We start from the raw sequence: 12,586 nt of genomic DNA, 5'->3' as shown, positions 1-12,586 counted from the left end.
GCTACTTTTTTGCTCCCACAGATTCGTTTTTATTGGGAGGTGTACAGTTTTTTGCAATCAAGTGTAATAACGAAATAATAAGGAACCCAAGTTTGTTTATTATTCGAAGTAGTATTCATACTACGATCTAATAGTTTTTTATAAATTTTAATCAATGAGTGGGTTCACAGTAGACTTATTAAGAAAACCGGTACCAAACGTATTTGTAACACAAATGTGAATACTTAAAAATGTCACAACTTATAAGGACAACGGTTAATTTGTGACGCACGTACTATTTTATTTAGATATCATTATCAACGTCCATTTCCCGTAAACATTTTTGCGTCGAATTCTTAATGATGACATTAATTATTTGGTAGCACGGTATACGCAGATATCCGGAGTTTTAAAAGCTTTTAAACTTATCCGTGCAAAGTCAGTTCGATATCCGATCTCTTGCAAAAATTTCACCGGAAAAAATCACCTGTAACACTAATGAGGCTAATTAAAAAAGCAAGCAAATATTTAAATCTTGACATTCTAATATGAAATTGACAAGCGGATCCGTGGGCTTCAACCGGTTTCGTATCAATAGATAAACACACGCACACATAATGAACTTGCTAGGGAGGAGACAGCCTTGCCCGACTTCCAGCCGATATGCATCACTAGTAGGTACTTTATATATATAGGTTATGATGATATCACTCGAGGTGATATTAACTCTGCTGTTCGACAATGAACGTTGCTATTGTAGGGTTGAGAACAATACTTTGACGGTCTAAGCTAGGCTTCTTTATCACTTGGGAGCTTATACATCCACTGCAATGGGTGAAAATATATTCTTCCCAATTTTCTTACACCTAAAAAATACATAAGGAACGCAGTTACTTTTTTTTGGAAAGTAAGTAAACAATAGTCAAGAAAGAGAACTCCAGACCCTTTTTTCTACTAACCCCATAGACAATGTAATTTTTTTTCTTCGAAATTTTCAAATAAGCGTTTTCTCTATTTTATAACACGCATAAATATTTGTCAGATTTATAAGATGATAAGCAACGTAATAATCAGTAGTTCAAAATTATGTGCTGTTTATGTAAATGAGACATCTTCATTTCTTATTAATTATTTTTATACGTCCAGTTTGTGTTGACGAACTAATTTGACGGTTCTCATCAAATAAAACTTAATTGCAGTAGTAAGTATTAAGTGGTCACAGAGGTAACTGTGGCTTAGATCGGAAGGAGCTAACTGATTTTTTGACGTTTATTTTATGAATTATGAAGTTAGAATAGTCTTAGATGTAACTCTCAAATGGACGTAGTTATGCAGAAACGTTCCAACCCACTGTACGCGTAAATGCTTATATCTCAAATTAAACTTGAATTTGAGATATAAGCATTTACGCGTTTCAGTTGTATTCTTTTTTATTCTAACTAGTAAAGGTACTAGAGGTTTTATTGTTGAATTATATTGAGTTTAGATAACCATATGCTAAATTTTAGGCTGTTCAATCACAATAACTCGATTTCGGGTGACTTGTGGGTTGGAACGTTTCTGCATAACTACGTCCAAATATAAAACATATAAAATGACTGTGTTATACTAACACATTTTATACGGTGCGTATATGGTCTAGGGTACTTCAAGTATTTTCTAGGCAAATTATGAAACTGTGGCAAAATATGATAAAATCTTAATCTGTAATTTAATAGGTGTTTGAGCAATCTTGATAATTTGCATGAGCCCAGTGACATCTACTTACTTCACCTGATTTATAAAATTATACCAAAACCACTTGGTTACGCCGCCGTTTAATTAAATCAAGCGATTTTGATCTGTAAATTTATCGGCATAGCATCAAAAATTGTTTAAATTTTGTCACTTGATCCGATTTGCTTTGACATCCTGTGTGATTAAAATTAATTCGGTCGTTATAAACAGCAGTTAGTAAAATCAAGTCAAGTCACAGTTTAGAAGTAATAAGCTATCAATATTGAATGCCTAGTTTATAAAATTCTCTTCCTTCTAACACATGGGATGGTTCGCTAGTTTATCTTAAAAGTTGTACGCAAGAGGTCTAATAAGAACAGGAAAATTCGTGCTCCCCCCAAGAGCACCTTCCCTAGGGACATGCAGCGCCCACAGAATGTGCAGAGGAAGTGAGCTGTTTAGTAATATAATAAAACATAAGAAAATCCAAAAATTATTCTAATTTTCAGTTATCATATTATGCTAGGTTTAGACCTAAGTTGTATCAATTTTCAGGCAACCTCCAGCTCGTGAAACGTCCTGTACATTGCACATTCAGATTTCATTCAGATATTAATAGAATGCTCTCAAGTCGTCTGAACAAAAAAGCCATATGGATAAAACTATGCTTACGTCACCTATACTCACACACTATATTAACCTATAAAAGTATAGTGAGTAATATAAAGCGGGGTCAAGCCAGTACTGAATCCTCAACAACAATGCTAACTACTTTATTAACATAACATAGATGTTATAAGTGGAACATATGGAAGGCCGATATACATATCGAAATGTATACAATGCATCCTTACTTATATTATTAACAGAAAGTTTCTCTGTCTGTTTGGCTGTCGACTCCATTTCACCATAAAACTGAAGAACTCATTTTAAACGGGCTTTGGTTGGGAGATAGCTCGAAACTTCGCAAAGGACTGCTTAAAATTCTAGTATACCATAGATAGAGTTTTCTGAGGATACAAGAGAAACCGCGAGAAGGAACTAGTTCAAATAAATAGTAGAAATAATATGGGAAAGAATGTGGTGATCGCCAATCGTTAGTTGATTTAATATGATATAATTTTTAAGTGGACATCAGTACGCGCCCTAAATGGATGTGGTTGTGTTGATTCGATAAAAAGTTGTGCACAGCGAATATATGACGTAGTACAGTCGAGTACTATTGCACTTGCAATACTTAATTTCAATTGAAAAATATTTTCAAAATAAAGTTGCCCTTTTTCTGCATTGTCTTAGTACTACATTTTTTAGGTAAGCTTATTAAAAAACTAAATACAAAATGTTGGCTTACTGATGGCGCTATGCATAGCGATTTATGCAGTTCAATAAATAGTTCTATAAAAGTACTTGCAAATGGAGAGCTAACCAAACAACTCGCAACTTTCGAAACAGTTTCTTACCCTTATAGCTGTCAAAATACTTAACTTTCTAGTCTAACAAATGGGTTCGCAGCGAGAGAAATATAATTAAAATCTAATGGTCCCGTCTTGCCTTTACGAGTATGACATTATCATCTTAACAGCAACATTCTACACTTGCGTACTAAGTAATATTAATTGAGTTATAAAACCGTAGCTTTACGATCTGTCAATGTGGAGCCCAATACTAATATGAGACAGATAACACCAATATTTATAGCGCCGGTACTTAATTGCGTATCTTCTTGCATATAATGTAACGGTTTCATAAAATTAGAAAATTATTTTATTTCTAGTTTTATTGGCGAATAAAACAATATTTCAAATGAGCCACTTGATCTTTCGCTGTTCATTAATGTGAAGATTTATGGTGGGTGTTTACTCCAATTAAGAGTAGGTGAAACTGTTCATCTTTAGCTTTGATTATTGTTTTAATTTACTTTTGTAACTTTACAATTAGCCCTTCCGTTATTAAAACTCCGCTTGTATGAACTACTTAAAAAAATTAAGCTTACGAAAATTGAAGAAAAATTCTTTGCACGTCTCGACTGTACTCATATTTAGAGAACTCTATATCATTAAAAAGTGGTAGCTGTCAAACAGGCTGACATTCTTTTTGAAATATCAATCTAAGCTCAAGTTTTACAAAATTAAAACGATCCAAATCACACAGTAGTTCGCTTAAGGATATGAAATCTCCAGAATCCCCTAAGCCTTAAAAAAATACTAACTACTAATAACTAGAACTAAGTTTTTTGATGCAGCTCTCGGCCAAAAGTTGACTTTGATTTTGAACGAAAGGAGGTTTTCCCGAAAGTCCTATTAGGTACTTTTTATCTCTACTTTCCTACATTATGTATTGTTTATAGATTAATTTTACTGTTTGCGCTTTATATCAGGCTTTATATCGAAGCTTCGCTTTCACCGATCAGATTTGTAATTATAGTAGGCGTTAATTCTCTTGCTTCACTAATATCTCGGGCGTTTATTACGTATGGCTGTAATCTGTGCACTTGTCGCGTTCGTAACAAGATGGGTGACAAACTTACCTTCGTATACATGATGGAAGACTTCATTTGCTGTTTTATACGTCCAATTAATCATATTTGTAACATCATAAGCATGTTATATATATAAGTAAATCTTGTCTAGTCATATAATTTGATGGTAGGTGAAAATGTTAACTGAAAAGCAAGATGATAAACGTAGTTTTCATATATCTGTTGTTACCTCATAAATGAAATTAGCATCCCTTGCATGCCAACAAATATACCTGCAGTCTTTAATCTAAAATACAATAACCCTGTGTAATGATAGTCACATCCCACATATTTTCAAAGTATCTTCAAGACGAGAGGAAAACTCCGAAATGTTTCATTCTCAATGCCCTCTGATATTAAATACATACTCAAATTGACAAATCTATATCCTCCGATATTTTTTAGACATGTGAAATAAAATTATAAAACCTTTAGACCAGCTATAATGCAATACGTATTAATAATATACCAACCTTATTGAATAACGCAACAGTCTTGTAAATGGCTAAGCCAAAACCAATACAATTTACACATGGTCAATTTTAGAGATATAATTATAGAACATCAAATACCGGACGGTAAATAGTAACATGCCAATTTATGTAAATTAAAATAATGGCTACGTTAATCTATGCATAGAGTTTTTTTTTTATTTTTGTTTGTATTTGATCTTCTTTTAATAAAAGCTAATTTAATTTTATGAATAGCCAGCTAAGCTTTTTTCGATTAAATTACTGAGCATTTTTGTGATGGAAATAAATTCGTGTAGGTACATCTTGTGGTTTTCCTTAATAAACATAACAGGTGTGGGACTTCACGTGTTGTAGCTAATATAAATACACATTAGTACCTATGCGTGTCCCTAACATATAATAGGTATTTCTGTCTTAATTCATATTAAGTACCTATAGTTATCGGCACGGATATCGACCCATGACCTTCACCTGCGCAGAAGCGATTTATTAGTTTGTTGCCTTATGTGTACAGTGCGCAAAGCGATAACCACTCTTCCGCCGAGAGCTCAATATCCGTGCCGGTAACTATACATACATTTAAAAGTGATCGTCTTCAATTTTTTATTTTATATGTGATCGATTATTTGCAATTAAAGATTATTGTTAGCTTTAAATGGTATAAACACACAACCCCTTACTTATAAAATCTCTAATCACCTTCTAAGCAACATTTTAACTAATCACTACTTAAAGTCTTAAGTAGTGATTAAATGTTAGTTAAGACATGCTTAAGCAACTTTTATAAGTAAGAGTTTTCTTAAACAGCCTTTAAGTATTACTTATATTTAATTCACGTTTATAAGTAAGGCTGACAGTCTTATACTTACTCCACTTTTCTGACAACATGATTAAAAAAAACTTTTTCCGAACATCAAAATTTTTCTGTAGCATTACACAGCCAAATTGATAGCAGTATCAATCTAATTTACTAAAGCTACTAAACAAAACATAATTCACGAACAACAAATCGGTTGTTCTAGCTCAGTATGGAAATATCAGCCGGTCTACACTGATATTTACTAAGGGGAAGTCCAATAAAGTGCAGCGGGGCCCCTCTAGTGGTATTGTAACTGTGATAAAGGCGTGACCACCTACGAACTGGGAATGCGTTGGCGAAACGCCGTTTATACCCTACGACTTGTTTGCCATTTTTTTTTTATGTAACTGCTTATCATATTGAGGACTTTGTAGTCATCGATGACAATGTTAATATTATGTGTCTTCGCTTTAGGAAAGATTGGTGGAAGACGATAAAATTACCAAAAAAAAAAAAAAAACAAAAAGATAACACTGTAAATGGTAAAAATGTCTCTAAAAAAATATATAAAAAAACTTACCTAACACAAAATACTACAAAATAACTAGCACAAAAATATATTACAAAAAATTTTATGAATTGAGAACCTCCTCATTTAAGACGGTTAAAAAGACACTATTTTACTGCAACACAAACTAGAAACCCACTATTTACATTGATCGTATCATCGTATACTTCAATCGTATAGAGTAAATCTAGCAAAGGATTTCACCAGTCAACATTATTATGGCACTGGAATGCGTTGTAGCAAAGGTATCGGTTTTCGTACAACTTGTCCTTAGTAAATTAGGTTTAGTCGGCTTTCGATTAGGAACATCGACTTACAAAATAGTATGGCCAATCTTTTTACATTTTATGGCCATAAAAAGAGGTTGGTTATAATGTTGTCGTTTTGTTACTGGCCACTTTTTTAGGAAAAAAAACATAATGCCATTTAGTTAAAAAATATAAAACGTATTTTTATTTTCTTGTTTATTGGCTCATGTTTAAATTTTTCGACGAATATGTGCCAATAAATTATTACTTACTATTAGAAAAAAGGTTATGCATCTAATGATTTTTGTGAGAATGTCAATCATGTTTGTTTTATTCAAATTAAGTTATCAGTCATAATAATTTGGAGTCAATTGCATCGTTGGCTTCGTTAGTGCACTTTTAAAATAATAATGAAGTAATAAAATGAATATTTAACGTATTCAATTTAAGATTTATTTACCTAAATGAATTTAATGGCCATAAAAAGTTGATTAGTGCATTAACGAGTTAGATTTATTTGCTACCGAATTCAATTACATTCAATTAAACATTGAAAGAGCAAGAATCTTAATTCTATATTGATTATATTCTCATTTTAATTGCAAGCGAATTTATTGTGGCACTTATTTAATATCTTCATAATATATTTTGTCTAAACAGTTTTGGATATAATTTTCTGGTCTGCATTAGCATAGTCTGACACAGAATAATCATTTTATTCTTGTCATAAACGTAAATACCTGCCGTTAAAGTCAATGAAGAGTTAGAGGTGTTCTATCGCGGTAATAGTTTATGGTAAGGTGCGCTTCTCTATGGGCCTGCGGAGTGCAATCAAACCTCGATACATCATTTTAATACTGGACATGTCACCGCAAATTCGAATGCAAATGAAATGCAGGCTGGATACAAAGTAAGATCTAATGGCGGCCGATAAATTATAAGACTGGTTGGTTTTGTTATCGGCGCGCGTCCCTCTATAGAATTTCGTCGAGGTTATACGCTGAATACGTAATGCAAATACATTATTCTAGCTCGTTTGCAAAATTTTGCATTGAGGAACTTTGTTTTGTAATGGCTAATGTTGCTACTTCATCTTGGTGGTTGCTAACATAAAAATTAAAGCACGGCAAACGTGTTATTCTTTTAGGTAATTTCTTTTTTGCTTTCAAGCTATGTAATTCTTACGAATTTGAAACAAGGTTTTATCATCCCTTTCGTCATGAATACGCTTTGTTTAAATAAACTTAAACTGGAACTGATTTAACGTATAAAATAAATAATAATTAGGTAGGATTCAATCACATTCATTCCACTTAGCGACGTATACGTATTGAATCGCCAACACAACGCCAAGACATCGGCCATCATTGTGAAATGTAGGCAGCTAACTAGTTTACTCGGCGTGAAACTAAATGTTGCAATTCGGCGCGTGCGCATACATTTAACGAGACGTGTTTAATTACCAAGCCTCGGCTACCGATGAATACCAATTACAGCACGCAATTTAATAATTCTACCCATAAAATATTATTGCGACTTTAAGAACCATCTTGGTAATATTTTCTTGAGCATAAAATTATTTTAGCTGAATTTCATTGATGGAAGTGTACCTACTATAAATATTATATCTAATGCTATTTTGCAGCATTATTTCAGATTTATAACCGTCCTTAAAACTACATTGCCTAATAAAAACAACAATATCCAGCTAGCATCTTCCTAATAAAAGCAAAAGTGTAGTTATAGTATTTCATTTACAGATCAATTATAAATTCTCTAATAGACTATTTCCTTTTATTTATCAGTTCTCTGCAAGTTGCTATTTTATAACGATTTACTATTTATTATGTTGTTTAGCACTTTTTATATTTCACTATAAAAATATGTCAAGCGATAATAATGCCGACCAAAATATTTCACAAGTTTGACTGCTTGTAAAACCGCGTTTGAGTGACGCATGCAAATAACTTAGACAAGTCTAAACTTCTACTTATCGTTTCTAAGTAACTTACCCAACTAGCAAGTTAAGTTTTTATTGAGCTGATCGTAAATTATTCCGATAATTAAGAACTAAAAAATAAATACCGTAAACCTTACGAAACAAAATATATGACTCAATTCCTCAATAATTACTGTGATAAAATACTCAATATTAACTAGAAATGATATTGAAATTTGGAGCGCACCTTAACGGTCCGGTCATCAGGATGTCACGAAAAAGGTCCTCCGTCGTTATCTACTGATACTTCGCAGAATCGGCGTCAATATATTTAATTGCGGACGCCGCTCACATAACTAATCACCGCTAAATAAGTTGTATGTAGGCAAGGTGCAGGCTGACAGAAAAAAAGTCCCGATTTCCGGCGGTTCCCACGGCGCGCGTCGCAGTGCCGCCCCGGTTCCCACATGCAATCGCAACTTTTATAAACAACATTATCGTCATAAGTGCGCATGCGTGGCAAATCAATCCGCCATTGGCCAGAATCGGCCGCAAGGTGTATTAAATGCCCACTCTAAAATACGTCGCATTCCGCTGTGATTGGTCCATAAACGCAATTCGATAATAGATTAGATAATTATTTAGCGTGGCAACTCGAACATCGGCGAGTGCGTTGAATACTTAATTTTGGTATTGCGAGTCCATTTACGCAGTTTATTGGGTTGCGATTACAACAATGCGATAGTGTGACACGAGGCCCGCGCCTGTGTGCCCACCAACACATTACCATGTCACGCACAGGTCAAGATATGGCCTTTGTCAATAAAGCACGGCTATCATTGAATATGCTTAAGAGAGACACCTATATTTACGACTACGTTCCATCACGATCTTAATAAATGGCATATCGAAGAGCGCGTCTAGTTAAGAGACATTAATGCTAAATAAATTCGCACAGGCTACAAACTAGTTGTCATCTAAAAGATAATATTCAATGAAGAAGCTTTAAATTGCATGACCTAATATAGTGTAAGTAATGTGCGCTTAACAGGAGGATTTAGTACTAGCAGCTTTGGTTTTGCAACGATCAACCGCATAATACGAGACATGATACGTCCGCGGACATAATCGATCCATCTGAGCGGGCGTTTAGTGCTGATTCTAAGTTCATACATCGCCGAGCAATTTCATATCTCGCCATAAGGCGATCGGCGCGACGCGTTTCCTAAAATAGTGATGTGAAATAAATCAAAGATCGTGGTTGTCGATACCAAGCCGTCTAAAAAAGCGGGCGGTGCGTGTGAATCTGCTACGACCGCGATCGTATGAGAATATCATAAGGAATGTCGACCATTGACTACATGACTTATGTGATTTCCACTACTAATTTTAGTAAATATGTTGCCAATGTGTCCATTAACAATATTTTTATCTACAGTATCAGTAATGAACAAGTCCTTATCTTTATTTAGCTGGCCCAAGTTGCGTTAAAAAATCTTGACTTTATGCTCATGTTTGTGCAGCGACATACAAGTGCAGCTATACTGATATTTATTAACAAATTGCTTACTTCATCTATTGCAGTCGCACGAATATTTTTCCCTCTTTTTTGCAAGACGATAGTTCGCGATTTATTACTTATTTCATCGCAGCATTGCGAAGGACCGGCTTCGTGACTACGCAGTGTTGCGACCTATGGAAGCCGTCAACTTTTTTTATTAATCATTCTATCGATACGCGGTAGCAATAGCGGTGGTGCAATCTCCGCTCTAGACCTATTGTTGTGCGACTCACGCTTTTTTCGACAATATTCTCTTGAAACATTCTTTGGACTGTTGTTATGAAAGGTTCAATCGAATTATGCTACGTCAATCATAATCGAAAATGAAAGGATTAAATACTATAATGGAGCACGTTAGAGTTTTCAGTCACATTGGTGTATCAGTGAAGCGGTAAGAAATGAGACAAGGTTCTTATAGTATTAAGTTTTTATTAAAATTTTACATAAAGTATGCTTTCAAATGCATCAGTCATACAATGATATACTCGTAGTAGGTAAAGTTAACGAGGCGTTGCGAATGAGCGCTGCATCGTATGTTCCGGGCAGGAGGCCATGCGAGACCCCTGCCATTGGCTGCCTACTGAGCAAACACTATTGTACATACACCACTATGTACATACATACATACTAAATTAATCGACGTGATTGATGGAACTGCGCGCTCCGTATCACGCCTCATTATGCGCAATAAATTATAATAATTTATCGATAAAATATTATTATAATTTACATTAATACGTTTAGCTAATAAGTTTATTTAAATTATAAATTACCCATTCAAAATATAAGTTAATACAGTTCGGTAATGTTATTTTATAATTTCGATAACCTATAAACGGGACGTTGACTGAATAAGTATGAGTTCACAACATCGGAGTTAACAGCTCATTCCCCATTCACACCTCGCCTCTAACATGATACCTACATTACATGGCCTGTATAAAGCAATTTATCGCTACTATAGTTTATCGCAGACGTTTGGAATTCCAAATACACTGAGCATAGTAAAACGAATCGCGGTAATTTATTATAGTTTTGCATCAGAAACGAGGTGGGACGAACTATGAAACGCATGGAGTAACACAAAGTCACAAAAGTGGTCAGTTGGTGTGCGCACGAGTCGACGGAACGAATAAGCGATTCAAATGCTAATATATCACGGCGTCGGCGCGGCATGATGTTTCTCATTGGCCACGCTATTTACATTAACATACATAACGACGCTAGCCCCGCCCACCGGCGCGCGCGTCACGCCGCGCCCGAACATCGTTAATTACTAGTAATTAGTGGGTCGTGACTGTCGGAGATGCGCGCGCTAAACTGCTATAAACGCTACTTACGAAACGTGCAAGTGCTTAAACGAAACACTAACATCAACACCAGATGTGGCTTCAGACTGTTATAAGAAGTTAAGCTCGATCGTCAAACATTTCACTCTGAATTTGATTGCGATTGGCATTCCTCAACTATTTTTAACAACCAGTAAATAGGTACGGTGCAGAATAGCTAGATAACTTACAATGAATTCAGAAAATAATTAGGTAGGATTACTAATTTATCTACTTTAAAACTACCGAATAAAAATCCGTAGACTCATTTCGTCATTATTTTTCATCATTCATATGATAGTCCAAACTATCCTTCACTTGGAGCTCTCATCCAATCGATTAATATTGAGCGTCAACATAACACAATTATTCACCTAATCCCTGCTTAAAGGGGCACGTCTGCGCCTGCGCCACAAATCATAAGTATGGAACCGAGGGCTCACGACCGTGCCGTATATGGCTCTCCTGACGTCTATGCCCGACCCTTGTTCAAAGGATTTATGTCGGCTCCTTTTGGCGCAAATTAGCCTGTGTCGGCTGTAGGCGTGAGCGAACAAATTTGTAGCAGCACTATTAGGATGTTTTGCTTTTACTTTTTATGTTAATAGCCCGATAAAACATTGGGGCAACCCTGTTACTAAGGAATGCCGGTCCACATCCAGAAGACCAAAGCCCTGCGCCGTATTTAGCATAGTAGATAAGTTAGCATTGTGTTGGCCGCCACGATCTATAACAGTTATCCATAAGTCAAGATAGTAACCCTACGGTACAACTATCAGTCCACTCTATCAGTGTTATTTCGATCTACTTGCTTTCAATGTTGGCCGACTACAAAAACTACTACGCTTAAAGCCATACAAAAGCAAAGAGTTCCGAAACCGAAGCGGCATTGAGACAAAAACGATTATAGATCACGGTACCGAGTAATGACAACATAATGTGGTTTAACATGTAAATGTATCGACGCAGGCGCATGCCAACAATGCGCGTGACGTACGTGGGTGATGGCGCGCGCCGATCAATCTTCAATGAAGTTGTCCAATTTATTATTGCACGATTATCGGCGGATAATATTTTTGTTATAACACTATCTCTTATAACTACGTGGGCAGAAGCATGGAAGAAGCAAGGAATAGCGAAAGGAAAGCACTTTAATTCAATTTACTCGTATCTGTCATGTCAATTCGTGCCTTTGATTGTGCTTTTACCCGCAATGAGAGCTATAGCTGAGGATACACAATATTCGGCAAATACTAGACAAACATATCTGGGGCAAGGTTCAGTCATGAGCATACAGAATACAAAATTTCATTGGACAGGTCGAACAGCTTGTTACGTGGATGTCAACTCCGATTCTAGCCAGTAGATCGCATTCGCAACTCTTCCATAAGCAACTGGTTCGAACGCAATATATTGGCTTTATAAAGGCGTATTAATAATTAACAAAAAACTTGGTG

General features: G+C 35.3%; 1 protein-coding gene across 2 annotated transcripts in view; it reads left to right on the top strand.

Moving 5' to 3' along the window:
- The window catches only part of LOC124638889 (transcription factor hamlet-like), a 160,180-nt gene that overhangs the window by 86,773 nt on the left and 60,821 nt on the right, over positions 1-12,586 (top strand). The window lies entirely within an intron of this gene.

The sequence above is a fragment of the Helicoverpa zea genome, chromosome 18 (genome assembly GCF_022581195.2).
Source record: "Helicoverpa zea isolate HzStark_Cry1AcR chromosome 18, ilHelZeax1.1, whole genome shotgun sequence".
NCBI lineage: Eukaryota > Metazoa > Arthropoda > Insecta > Lepidoptera > Noctuidae > Helicoverpa > Helicoverpa zea.
This window is presented reverse-complemented; position numbering and strand designations above follow the sequence as displayed.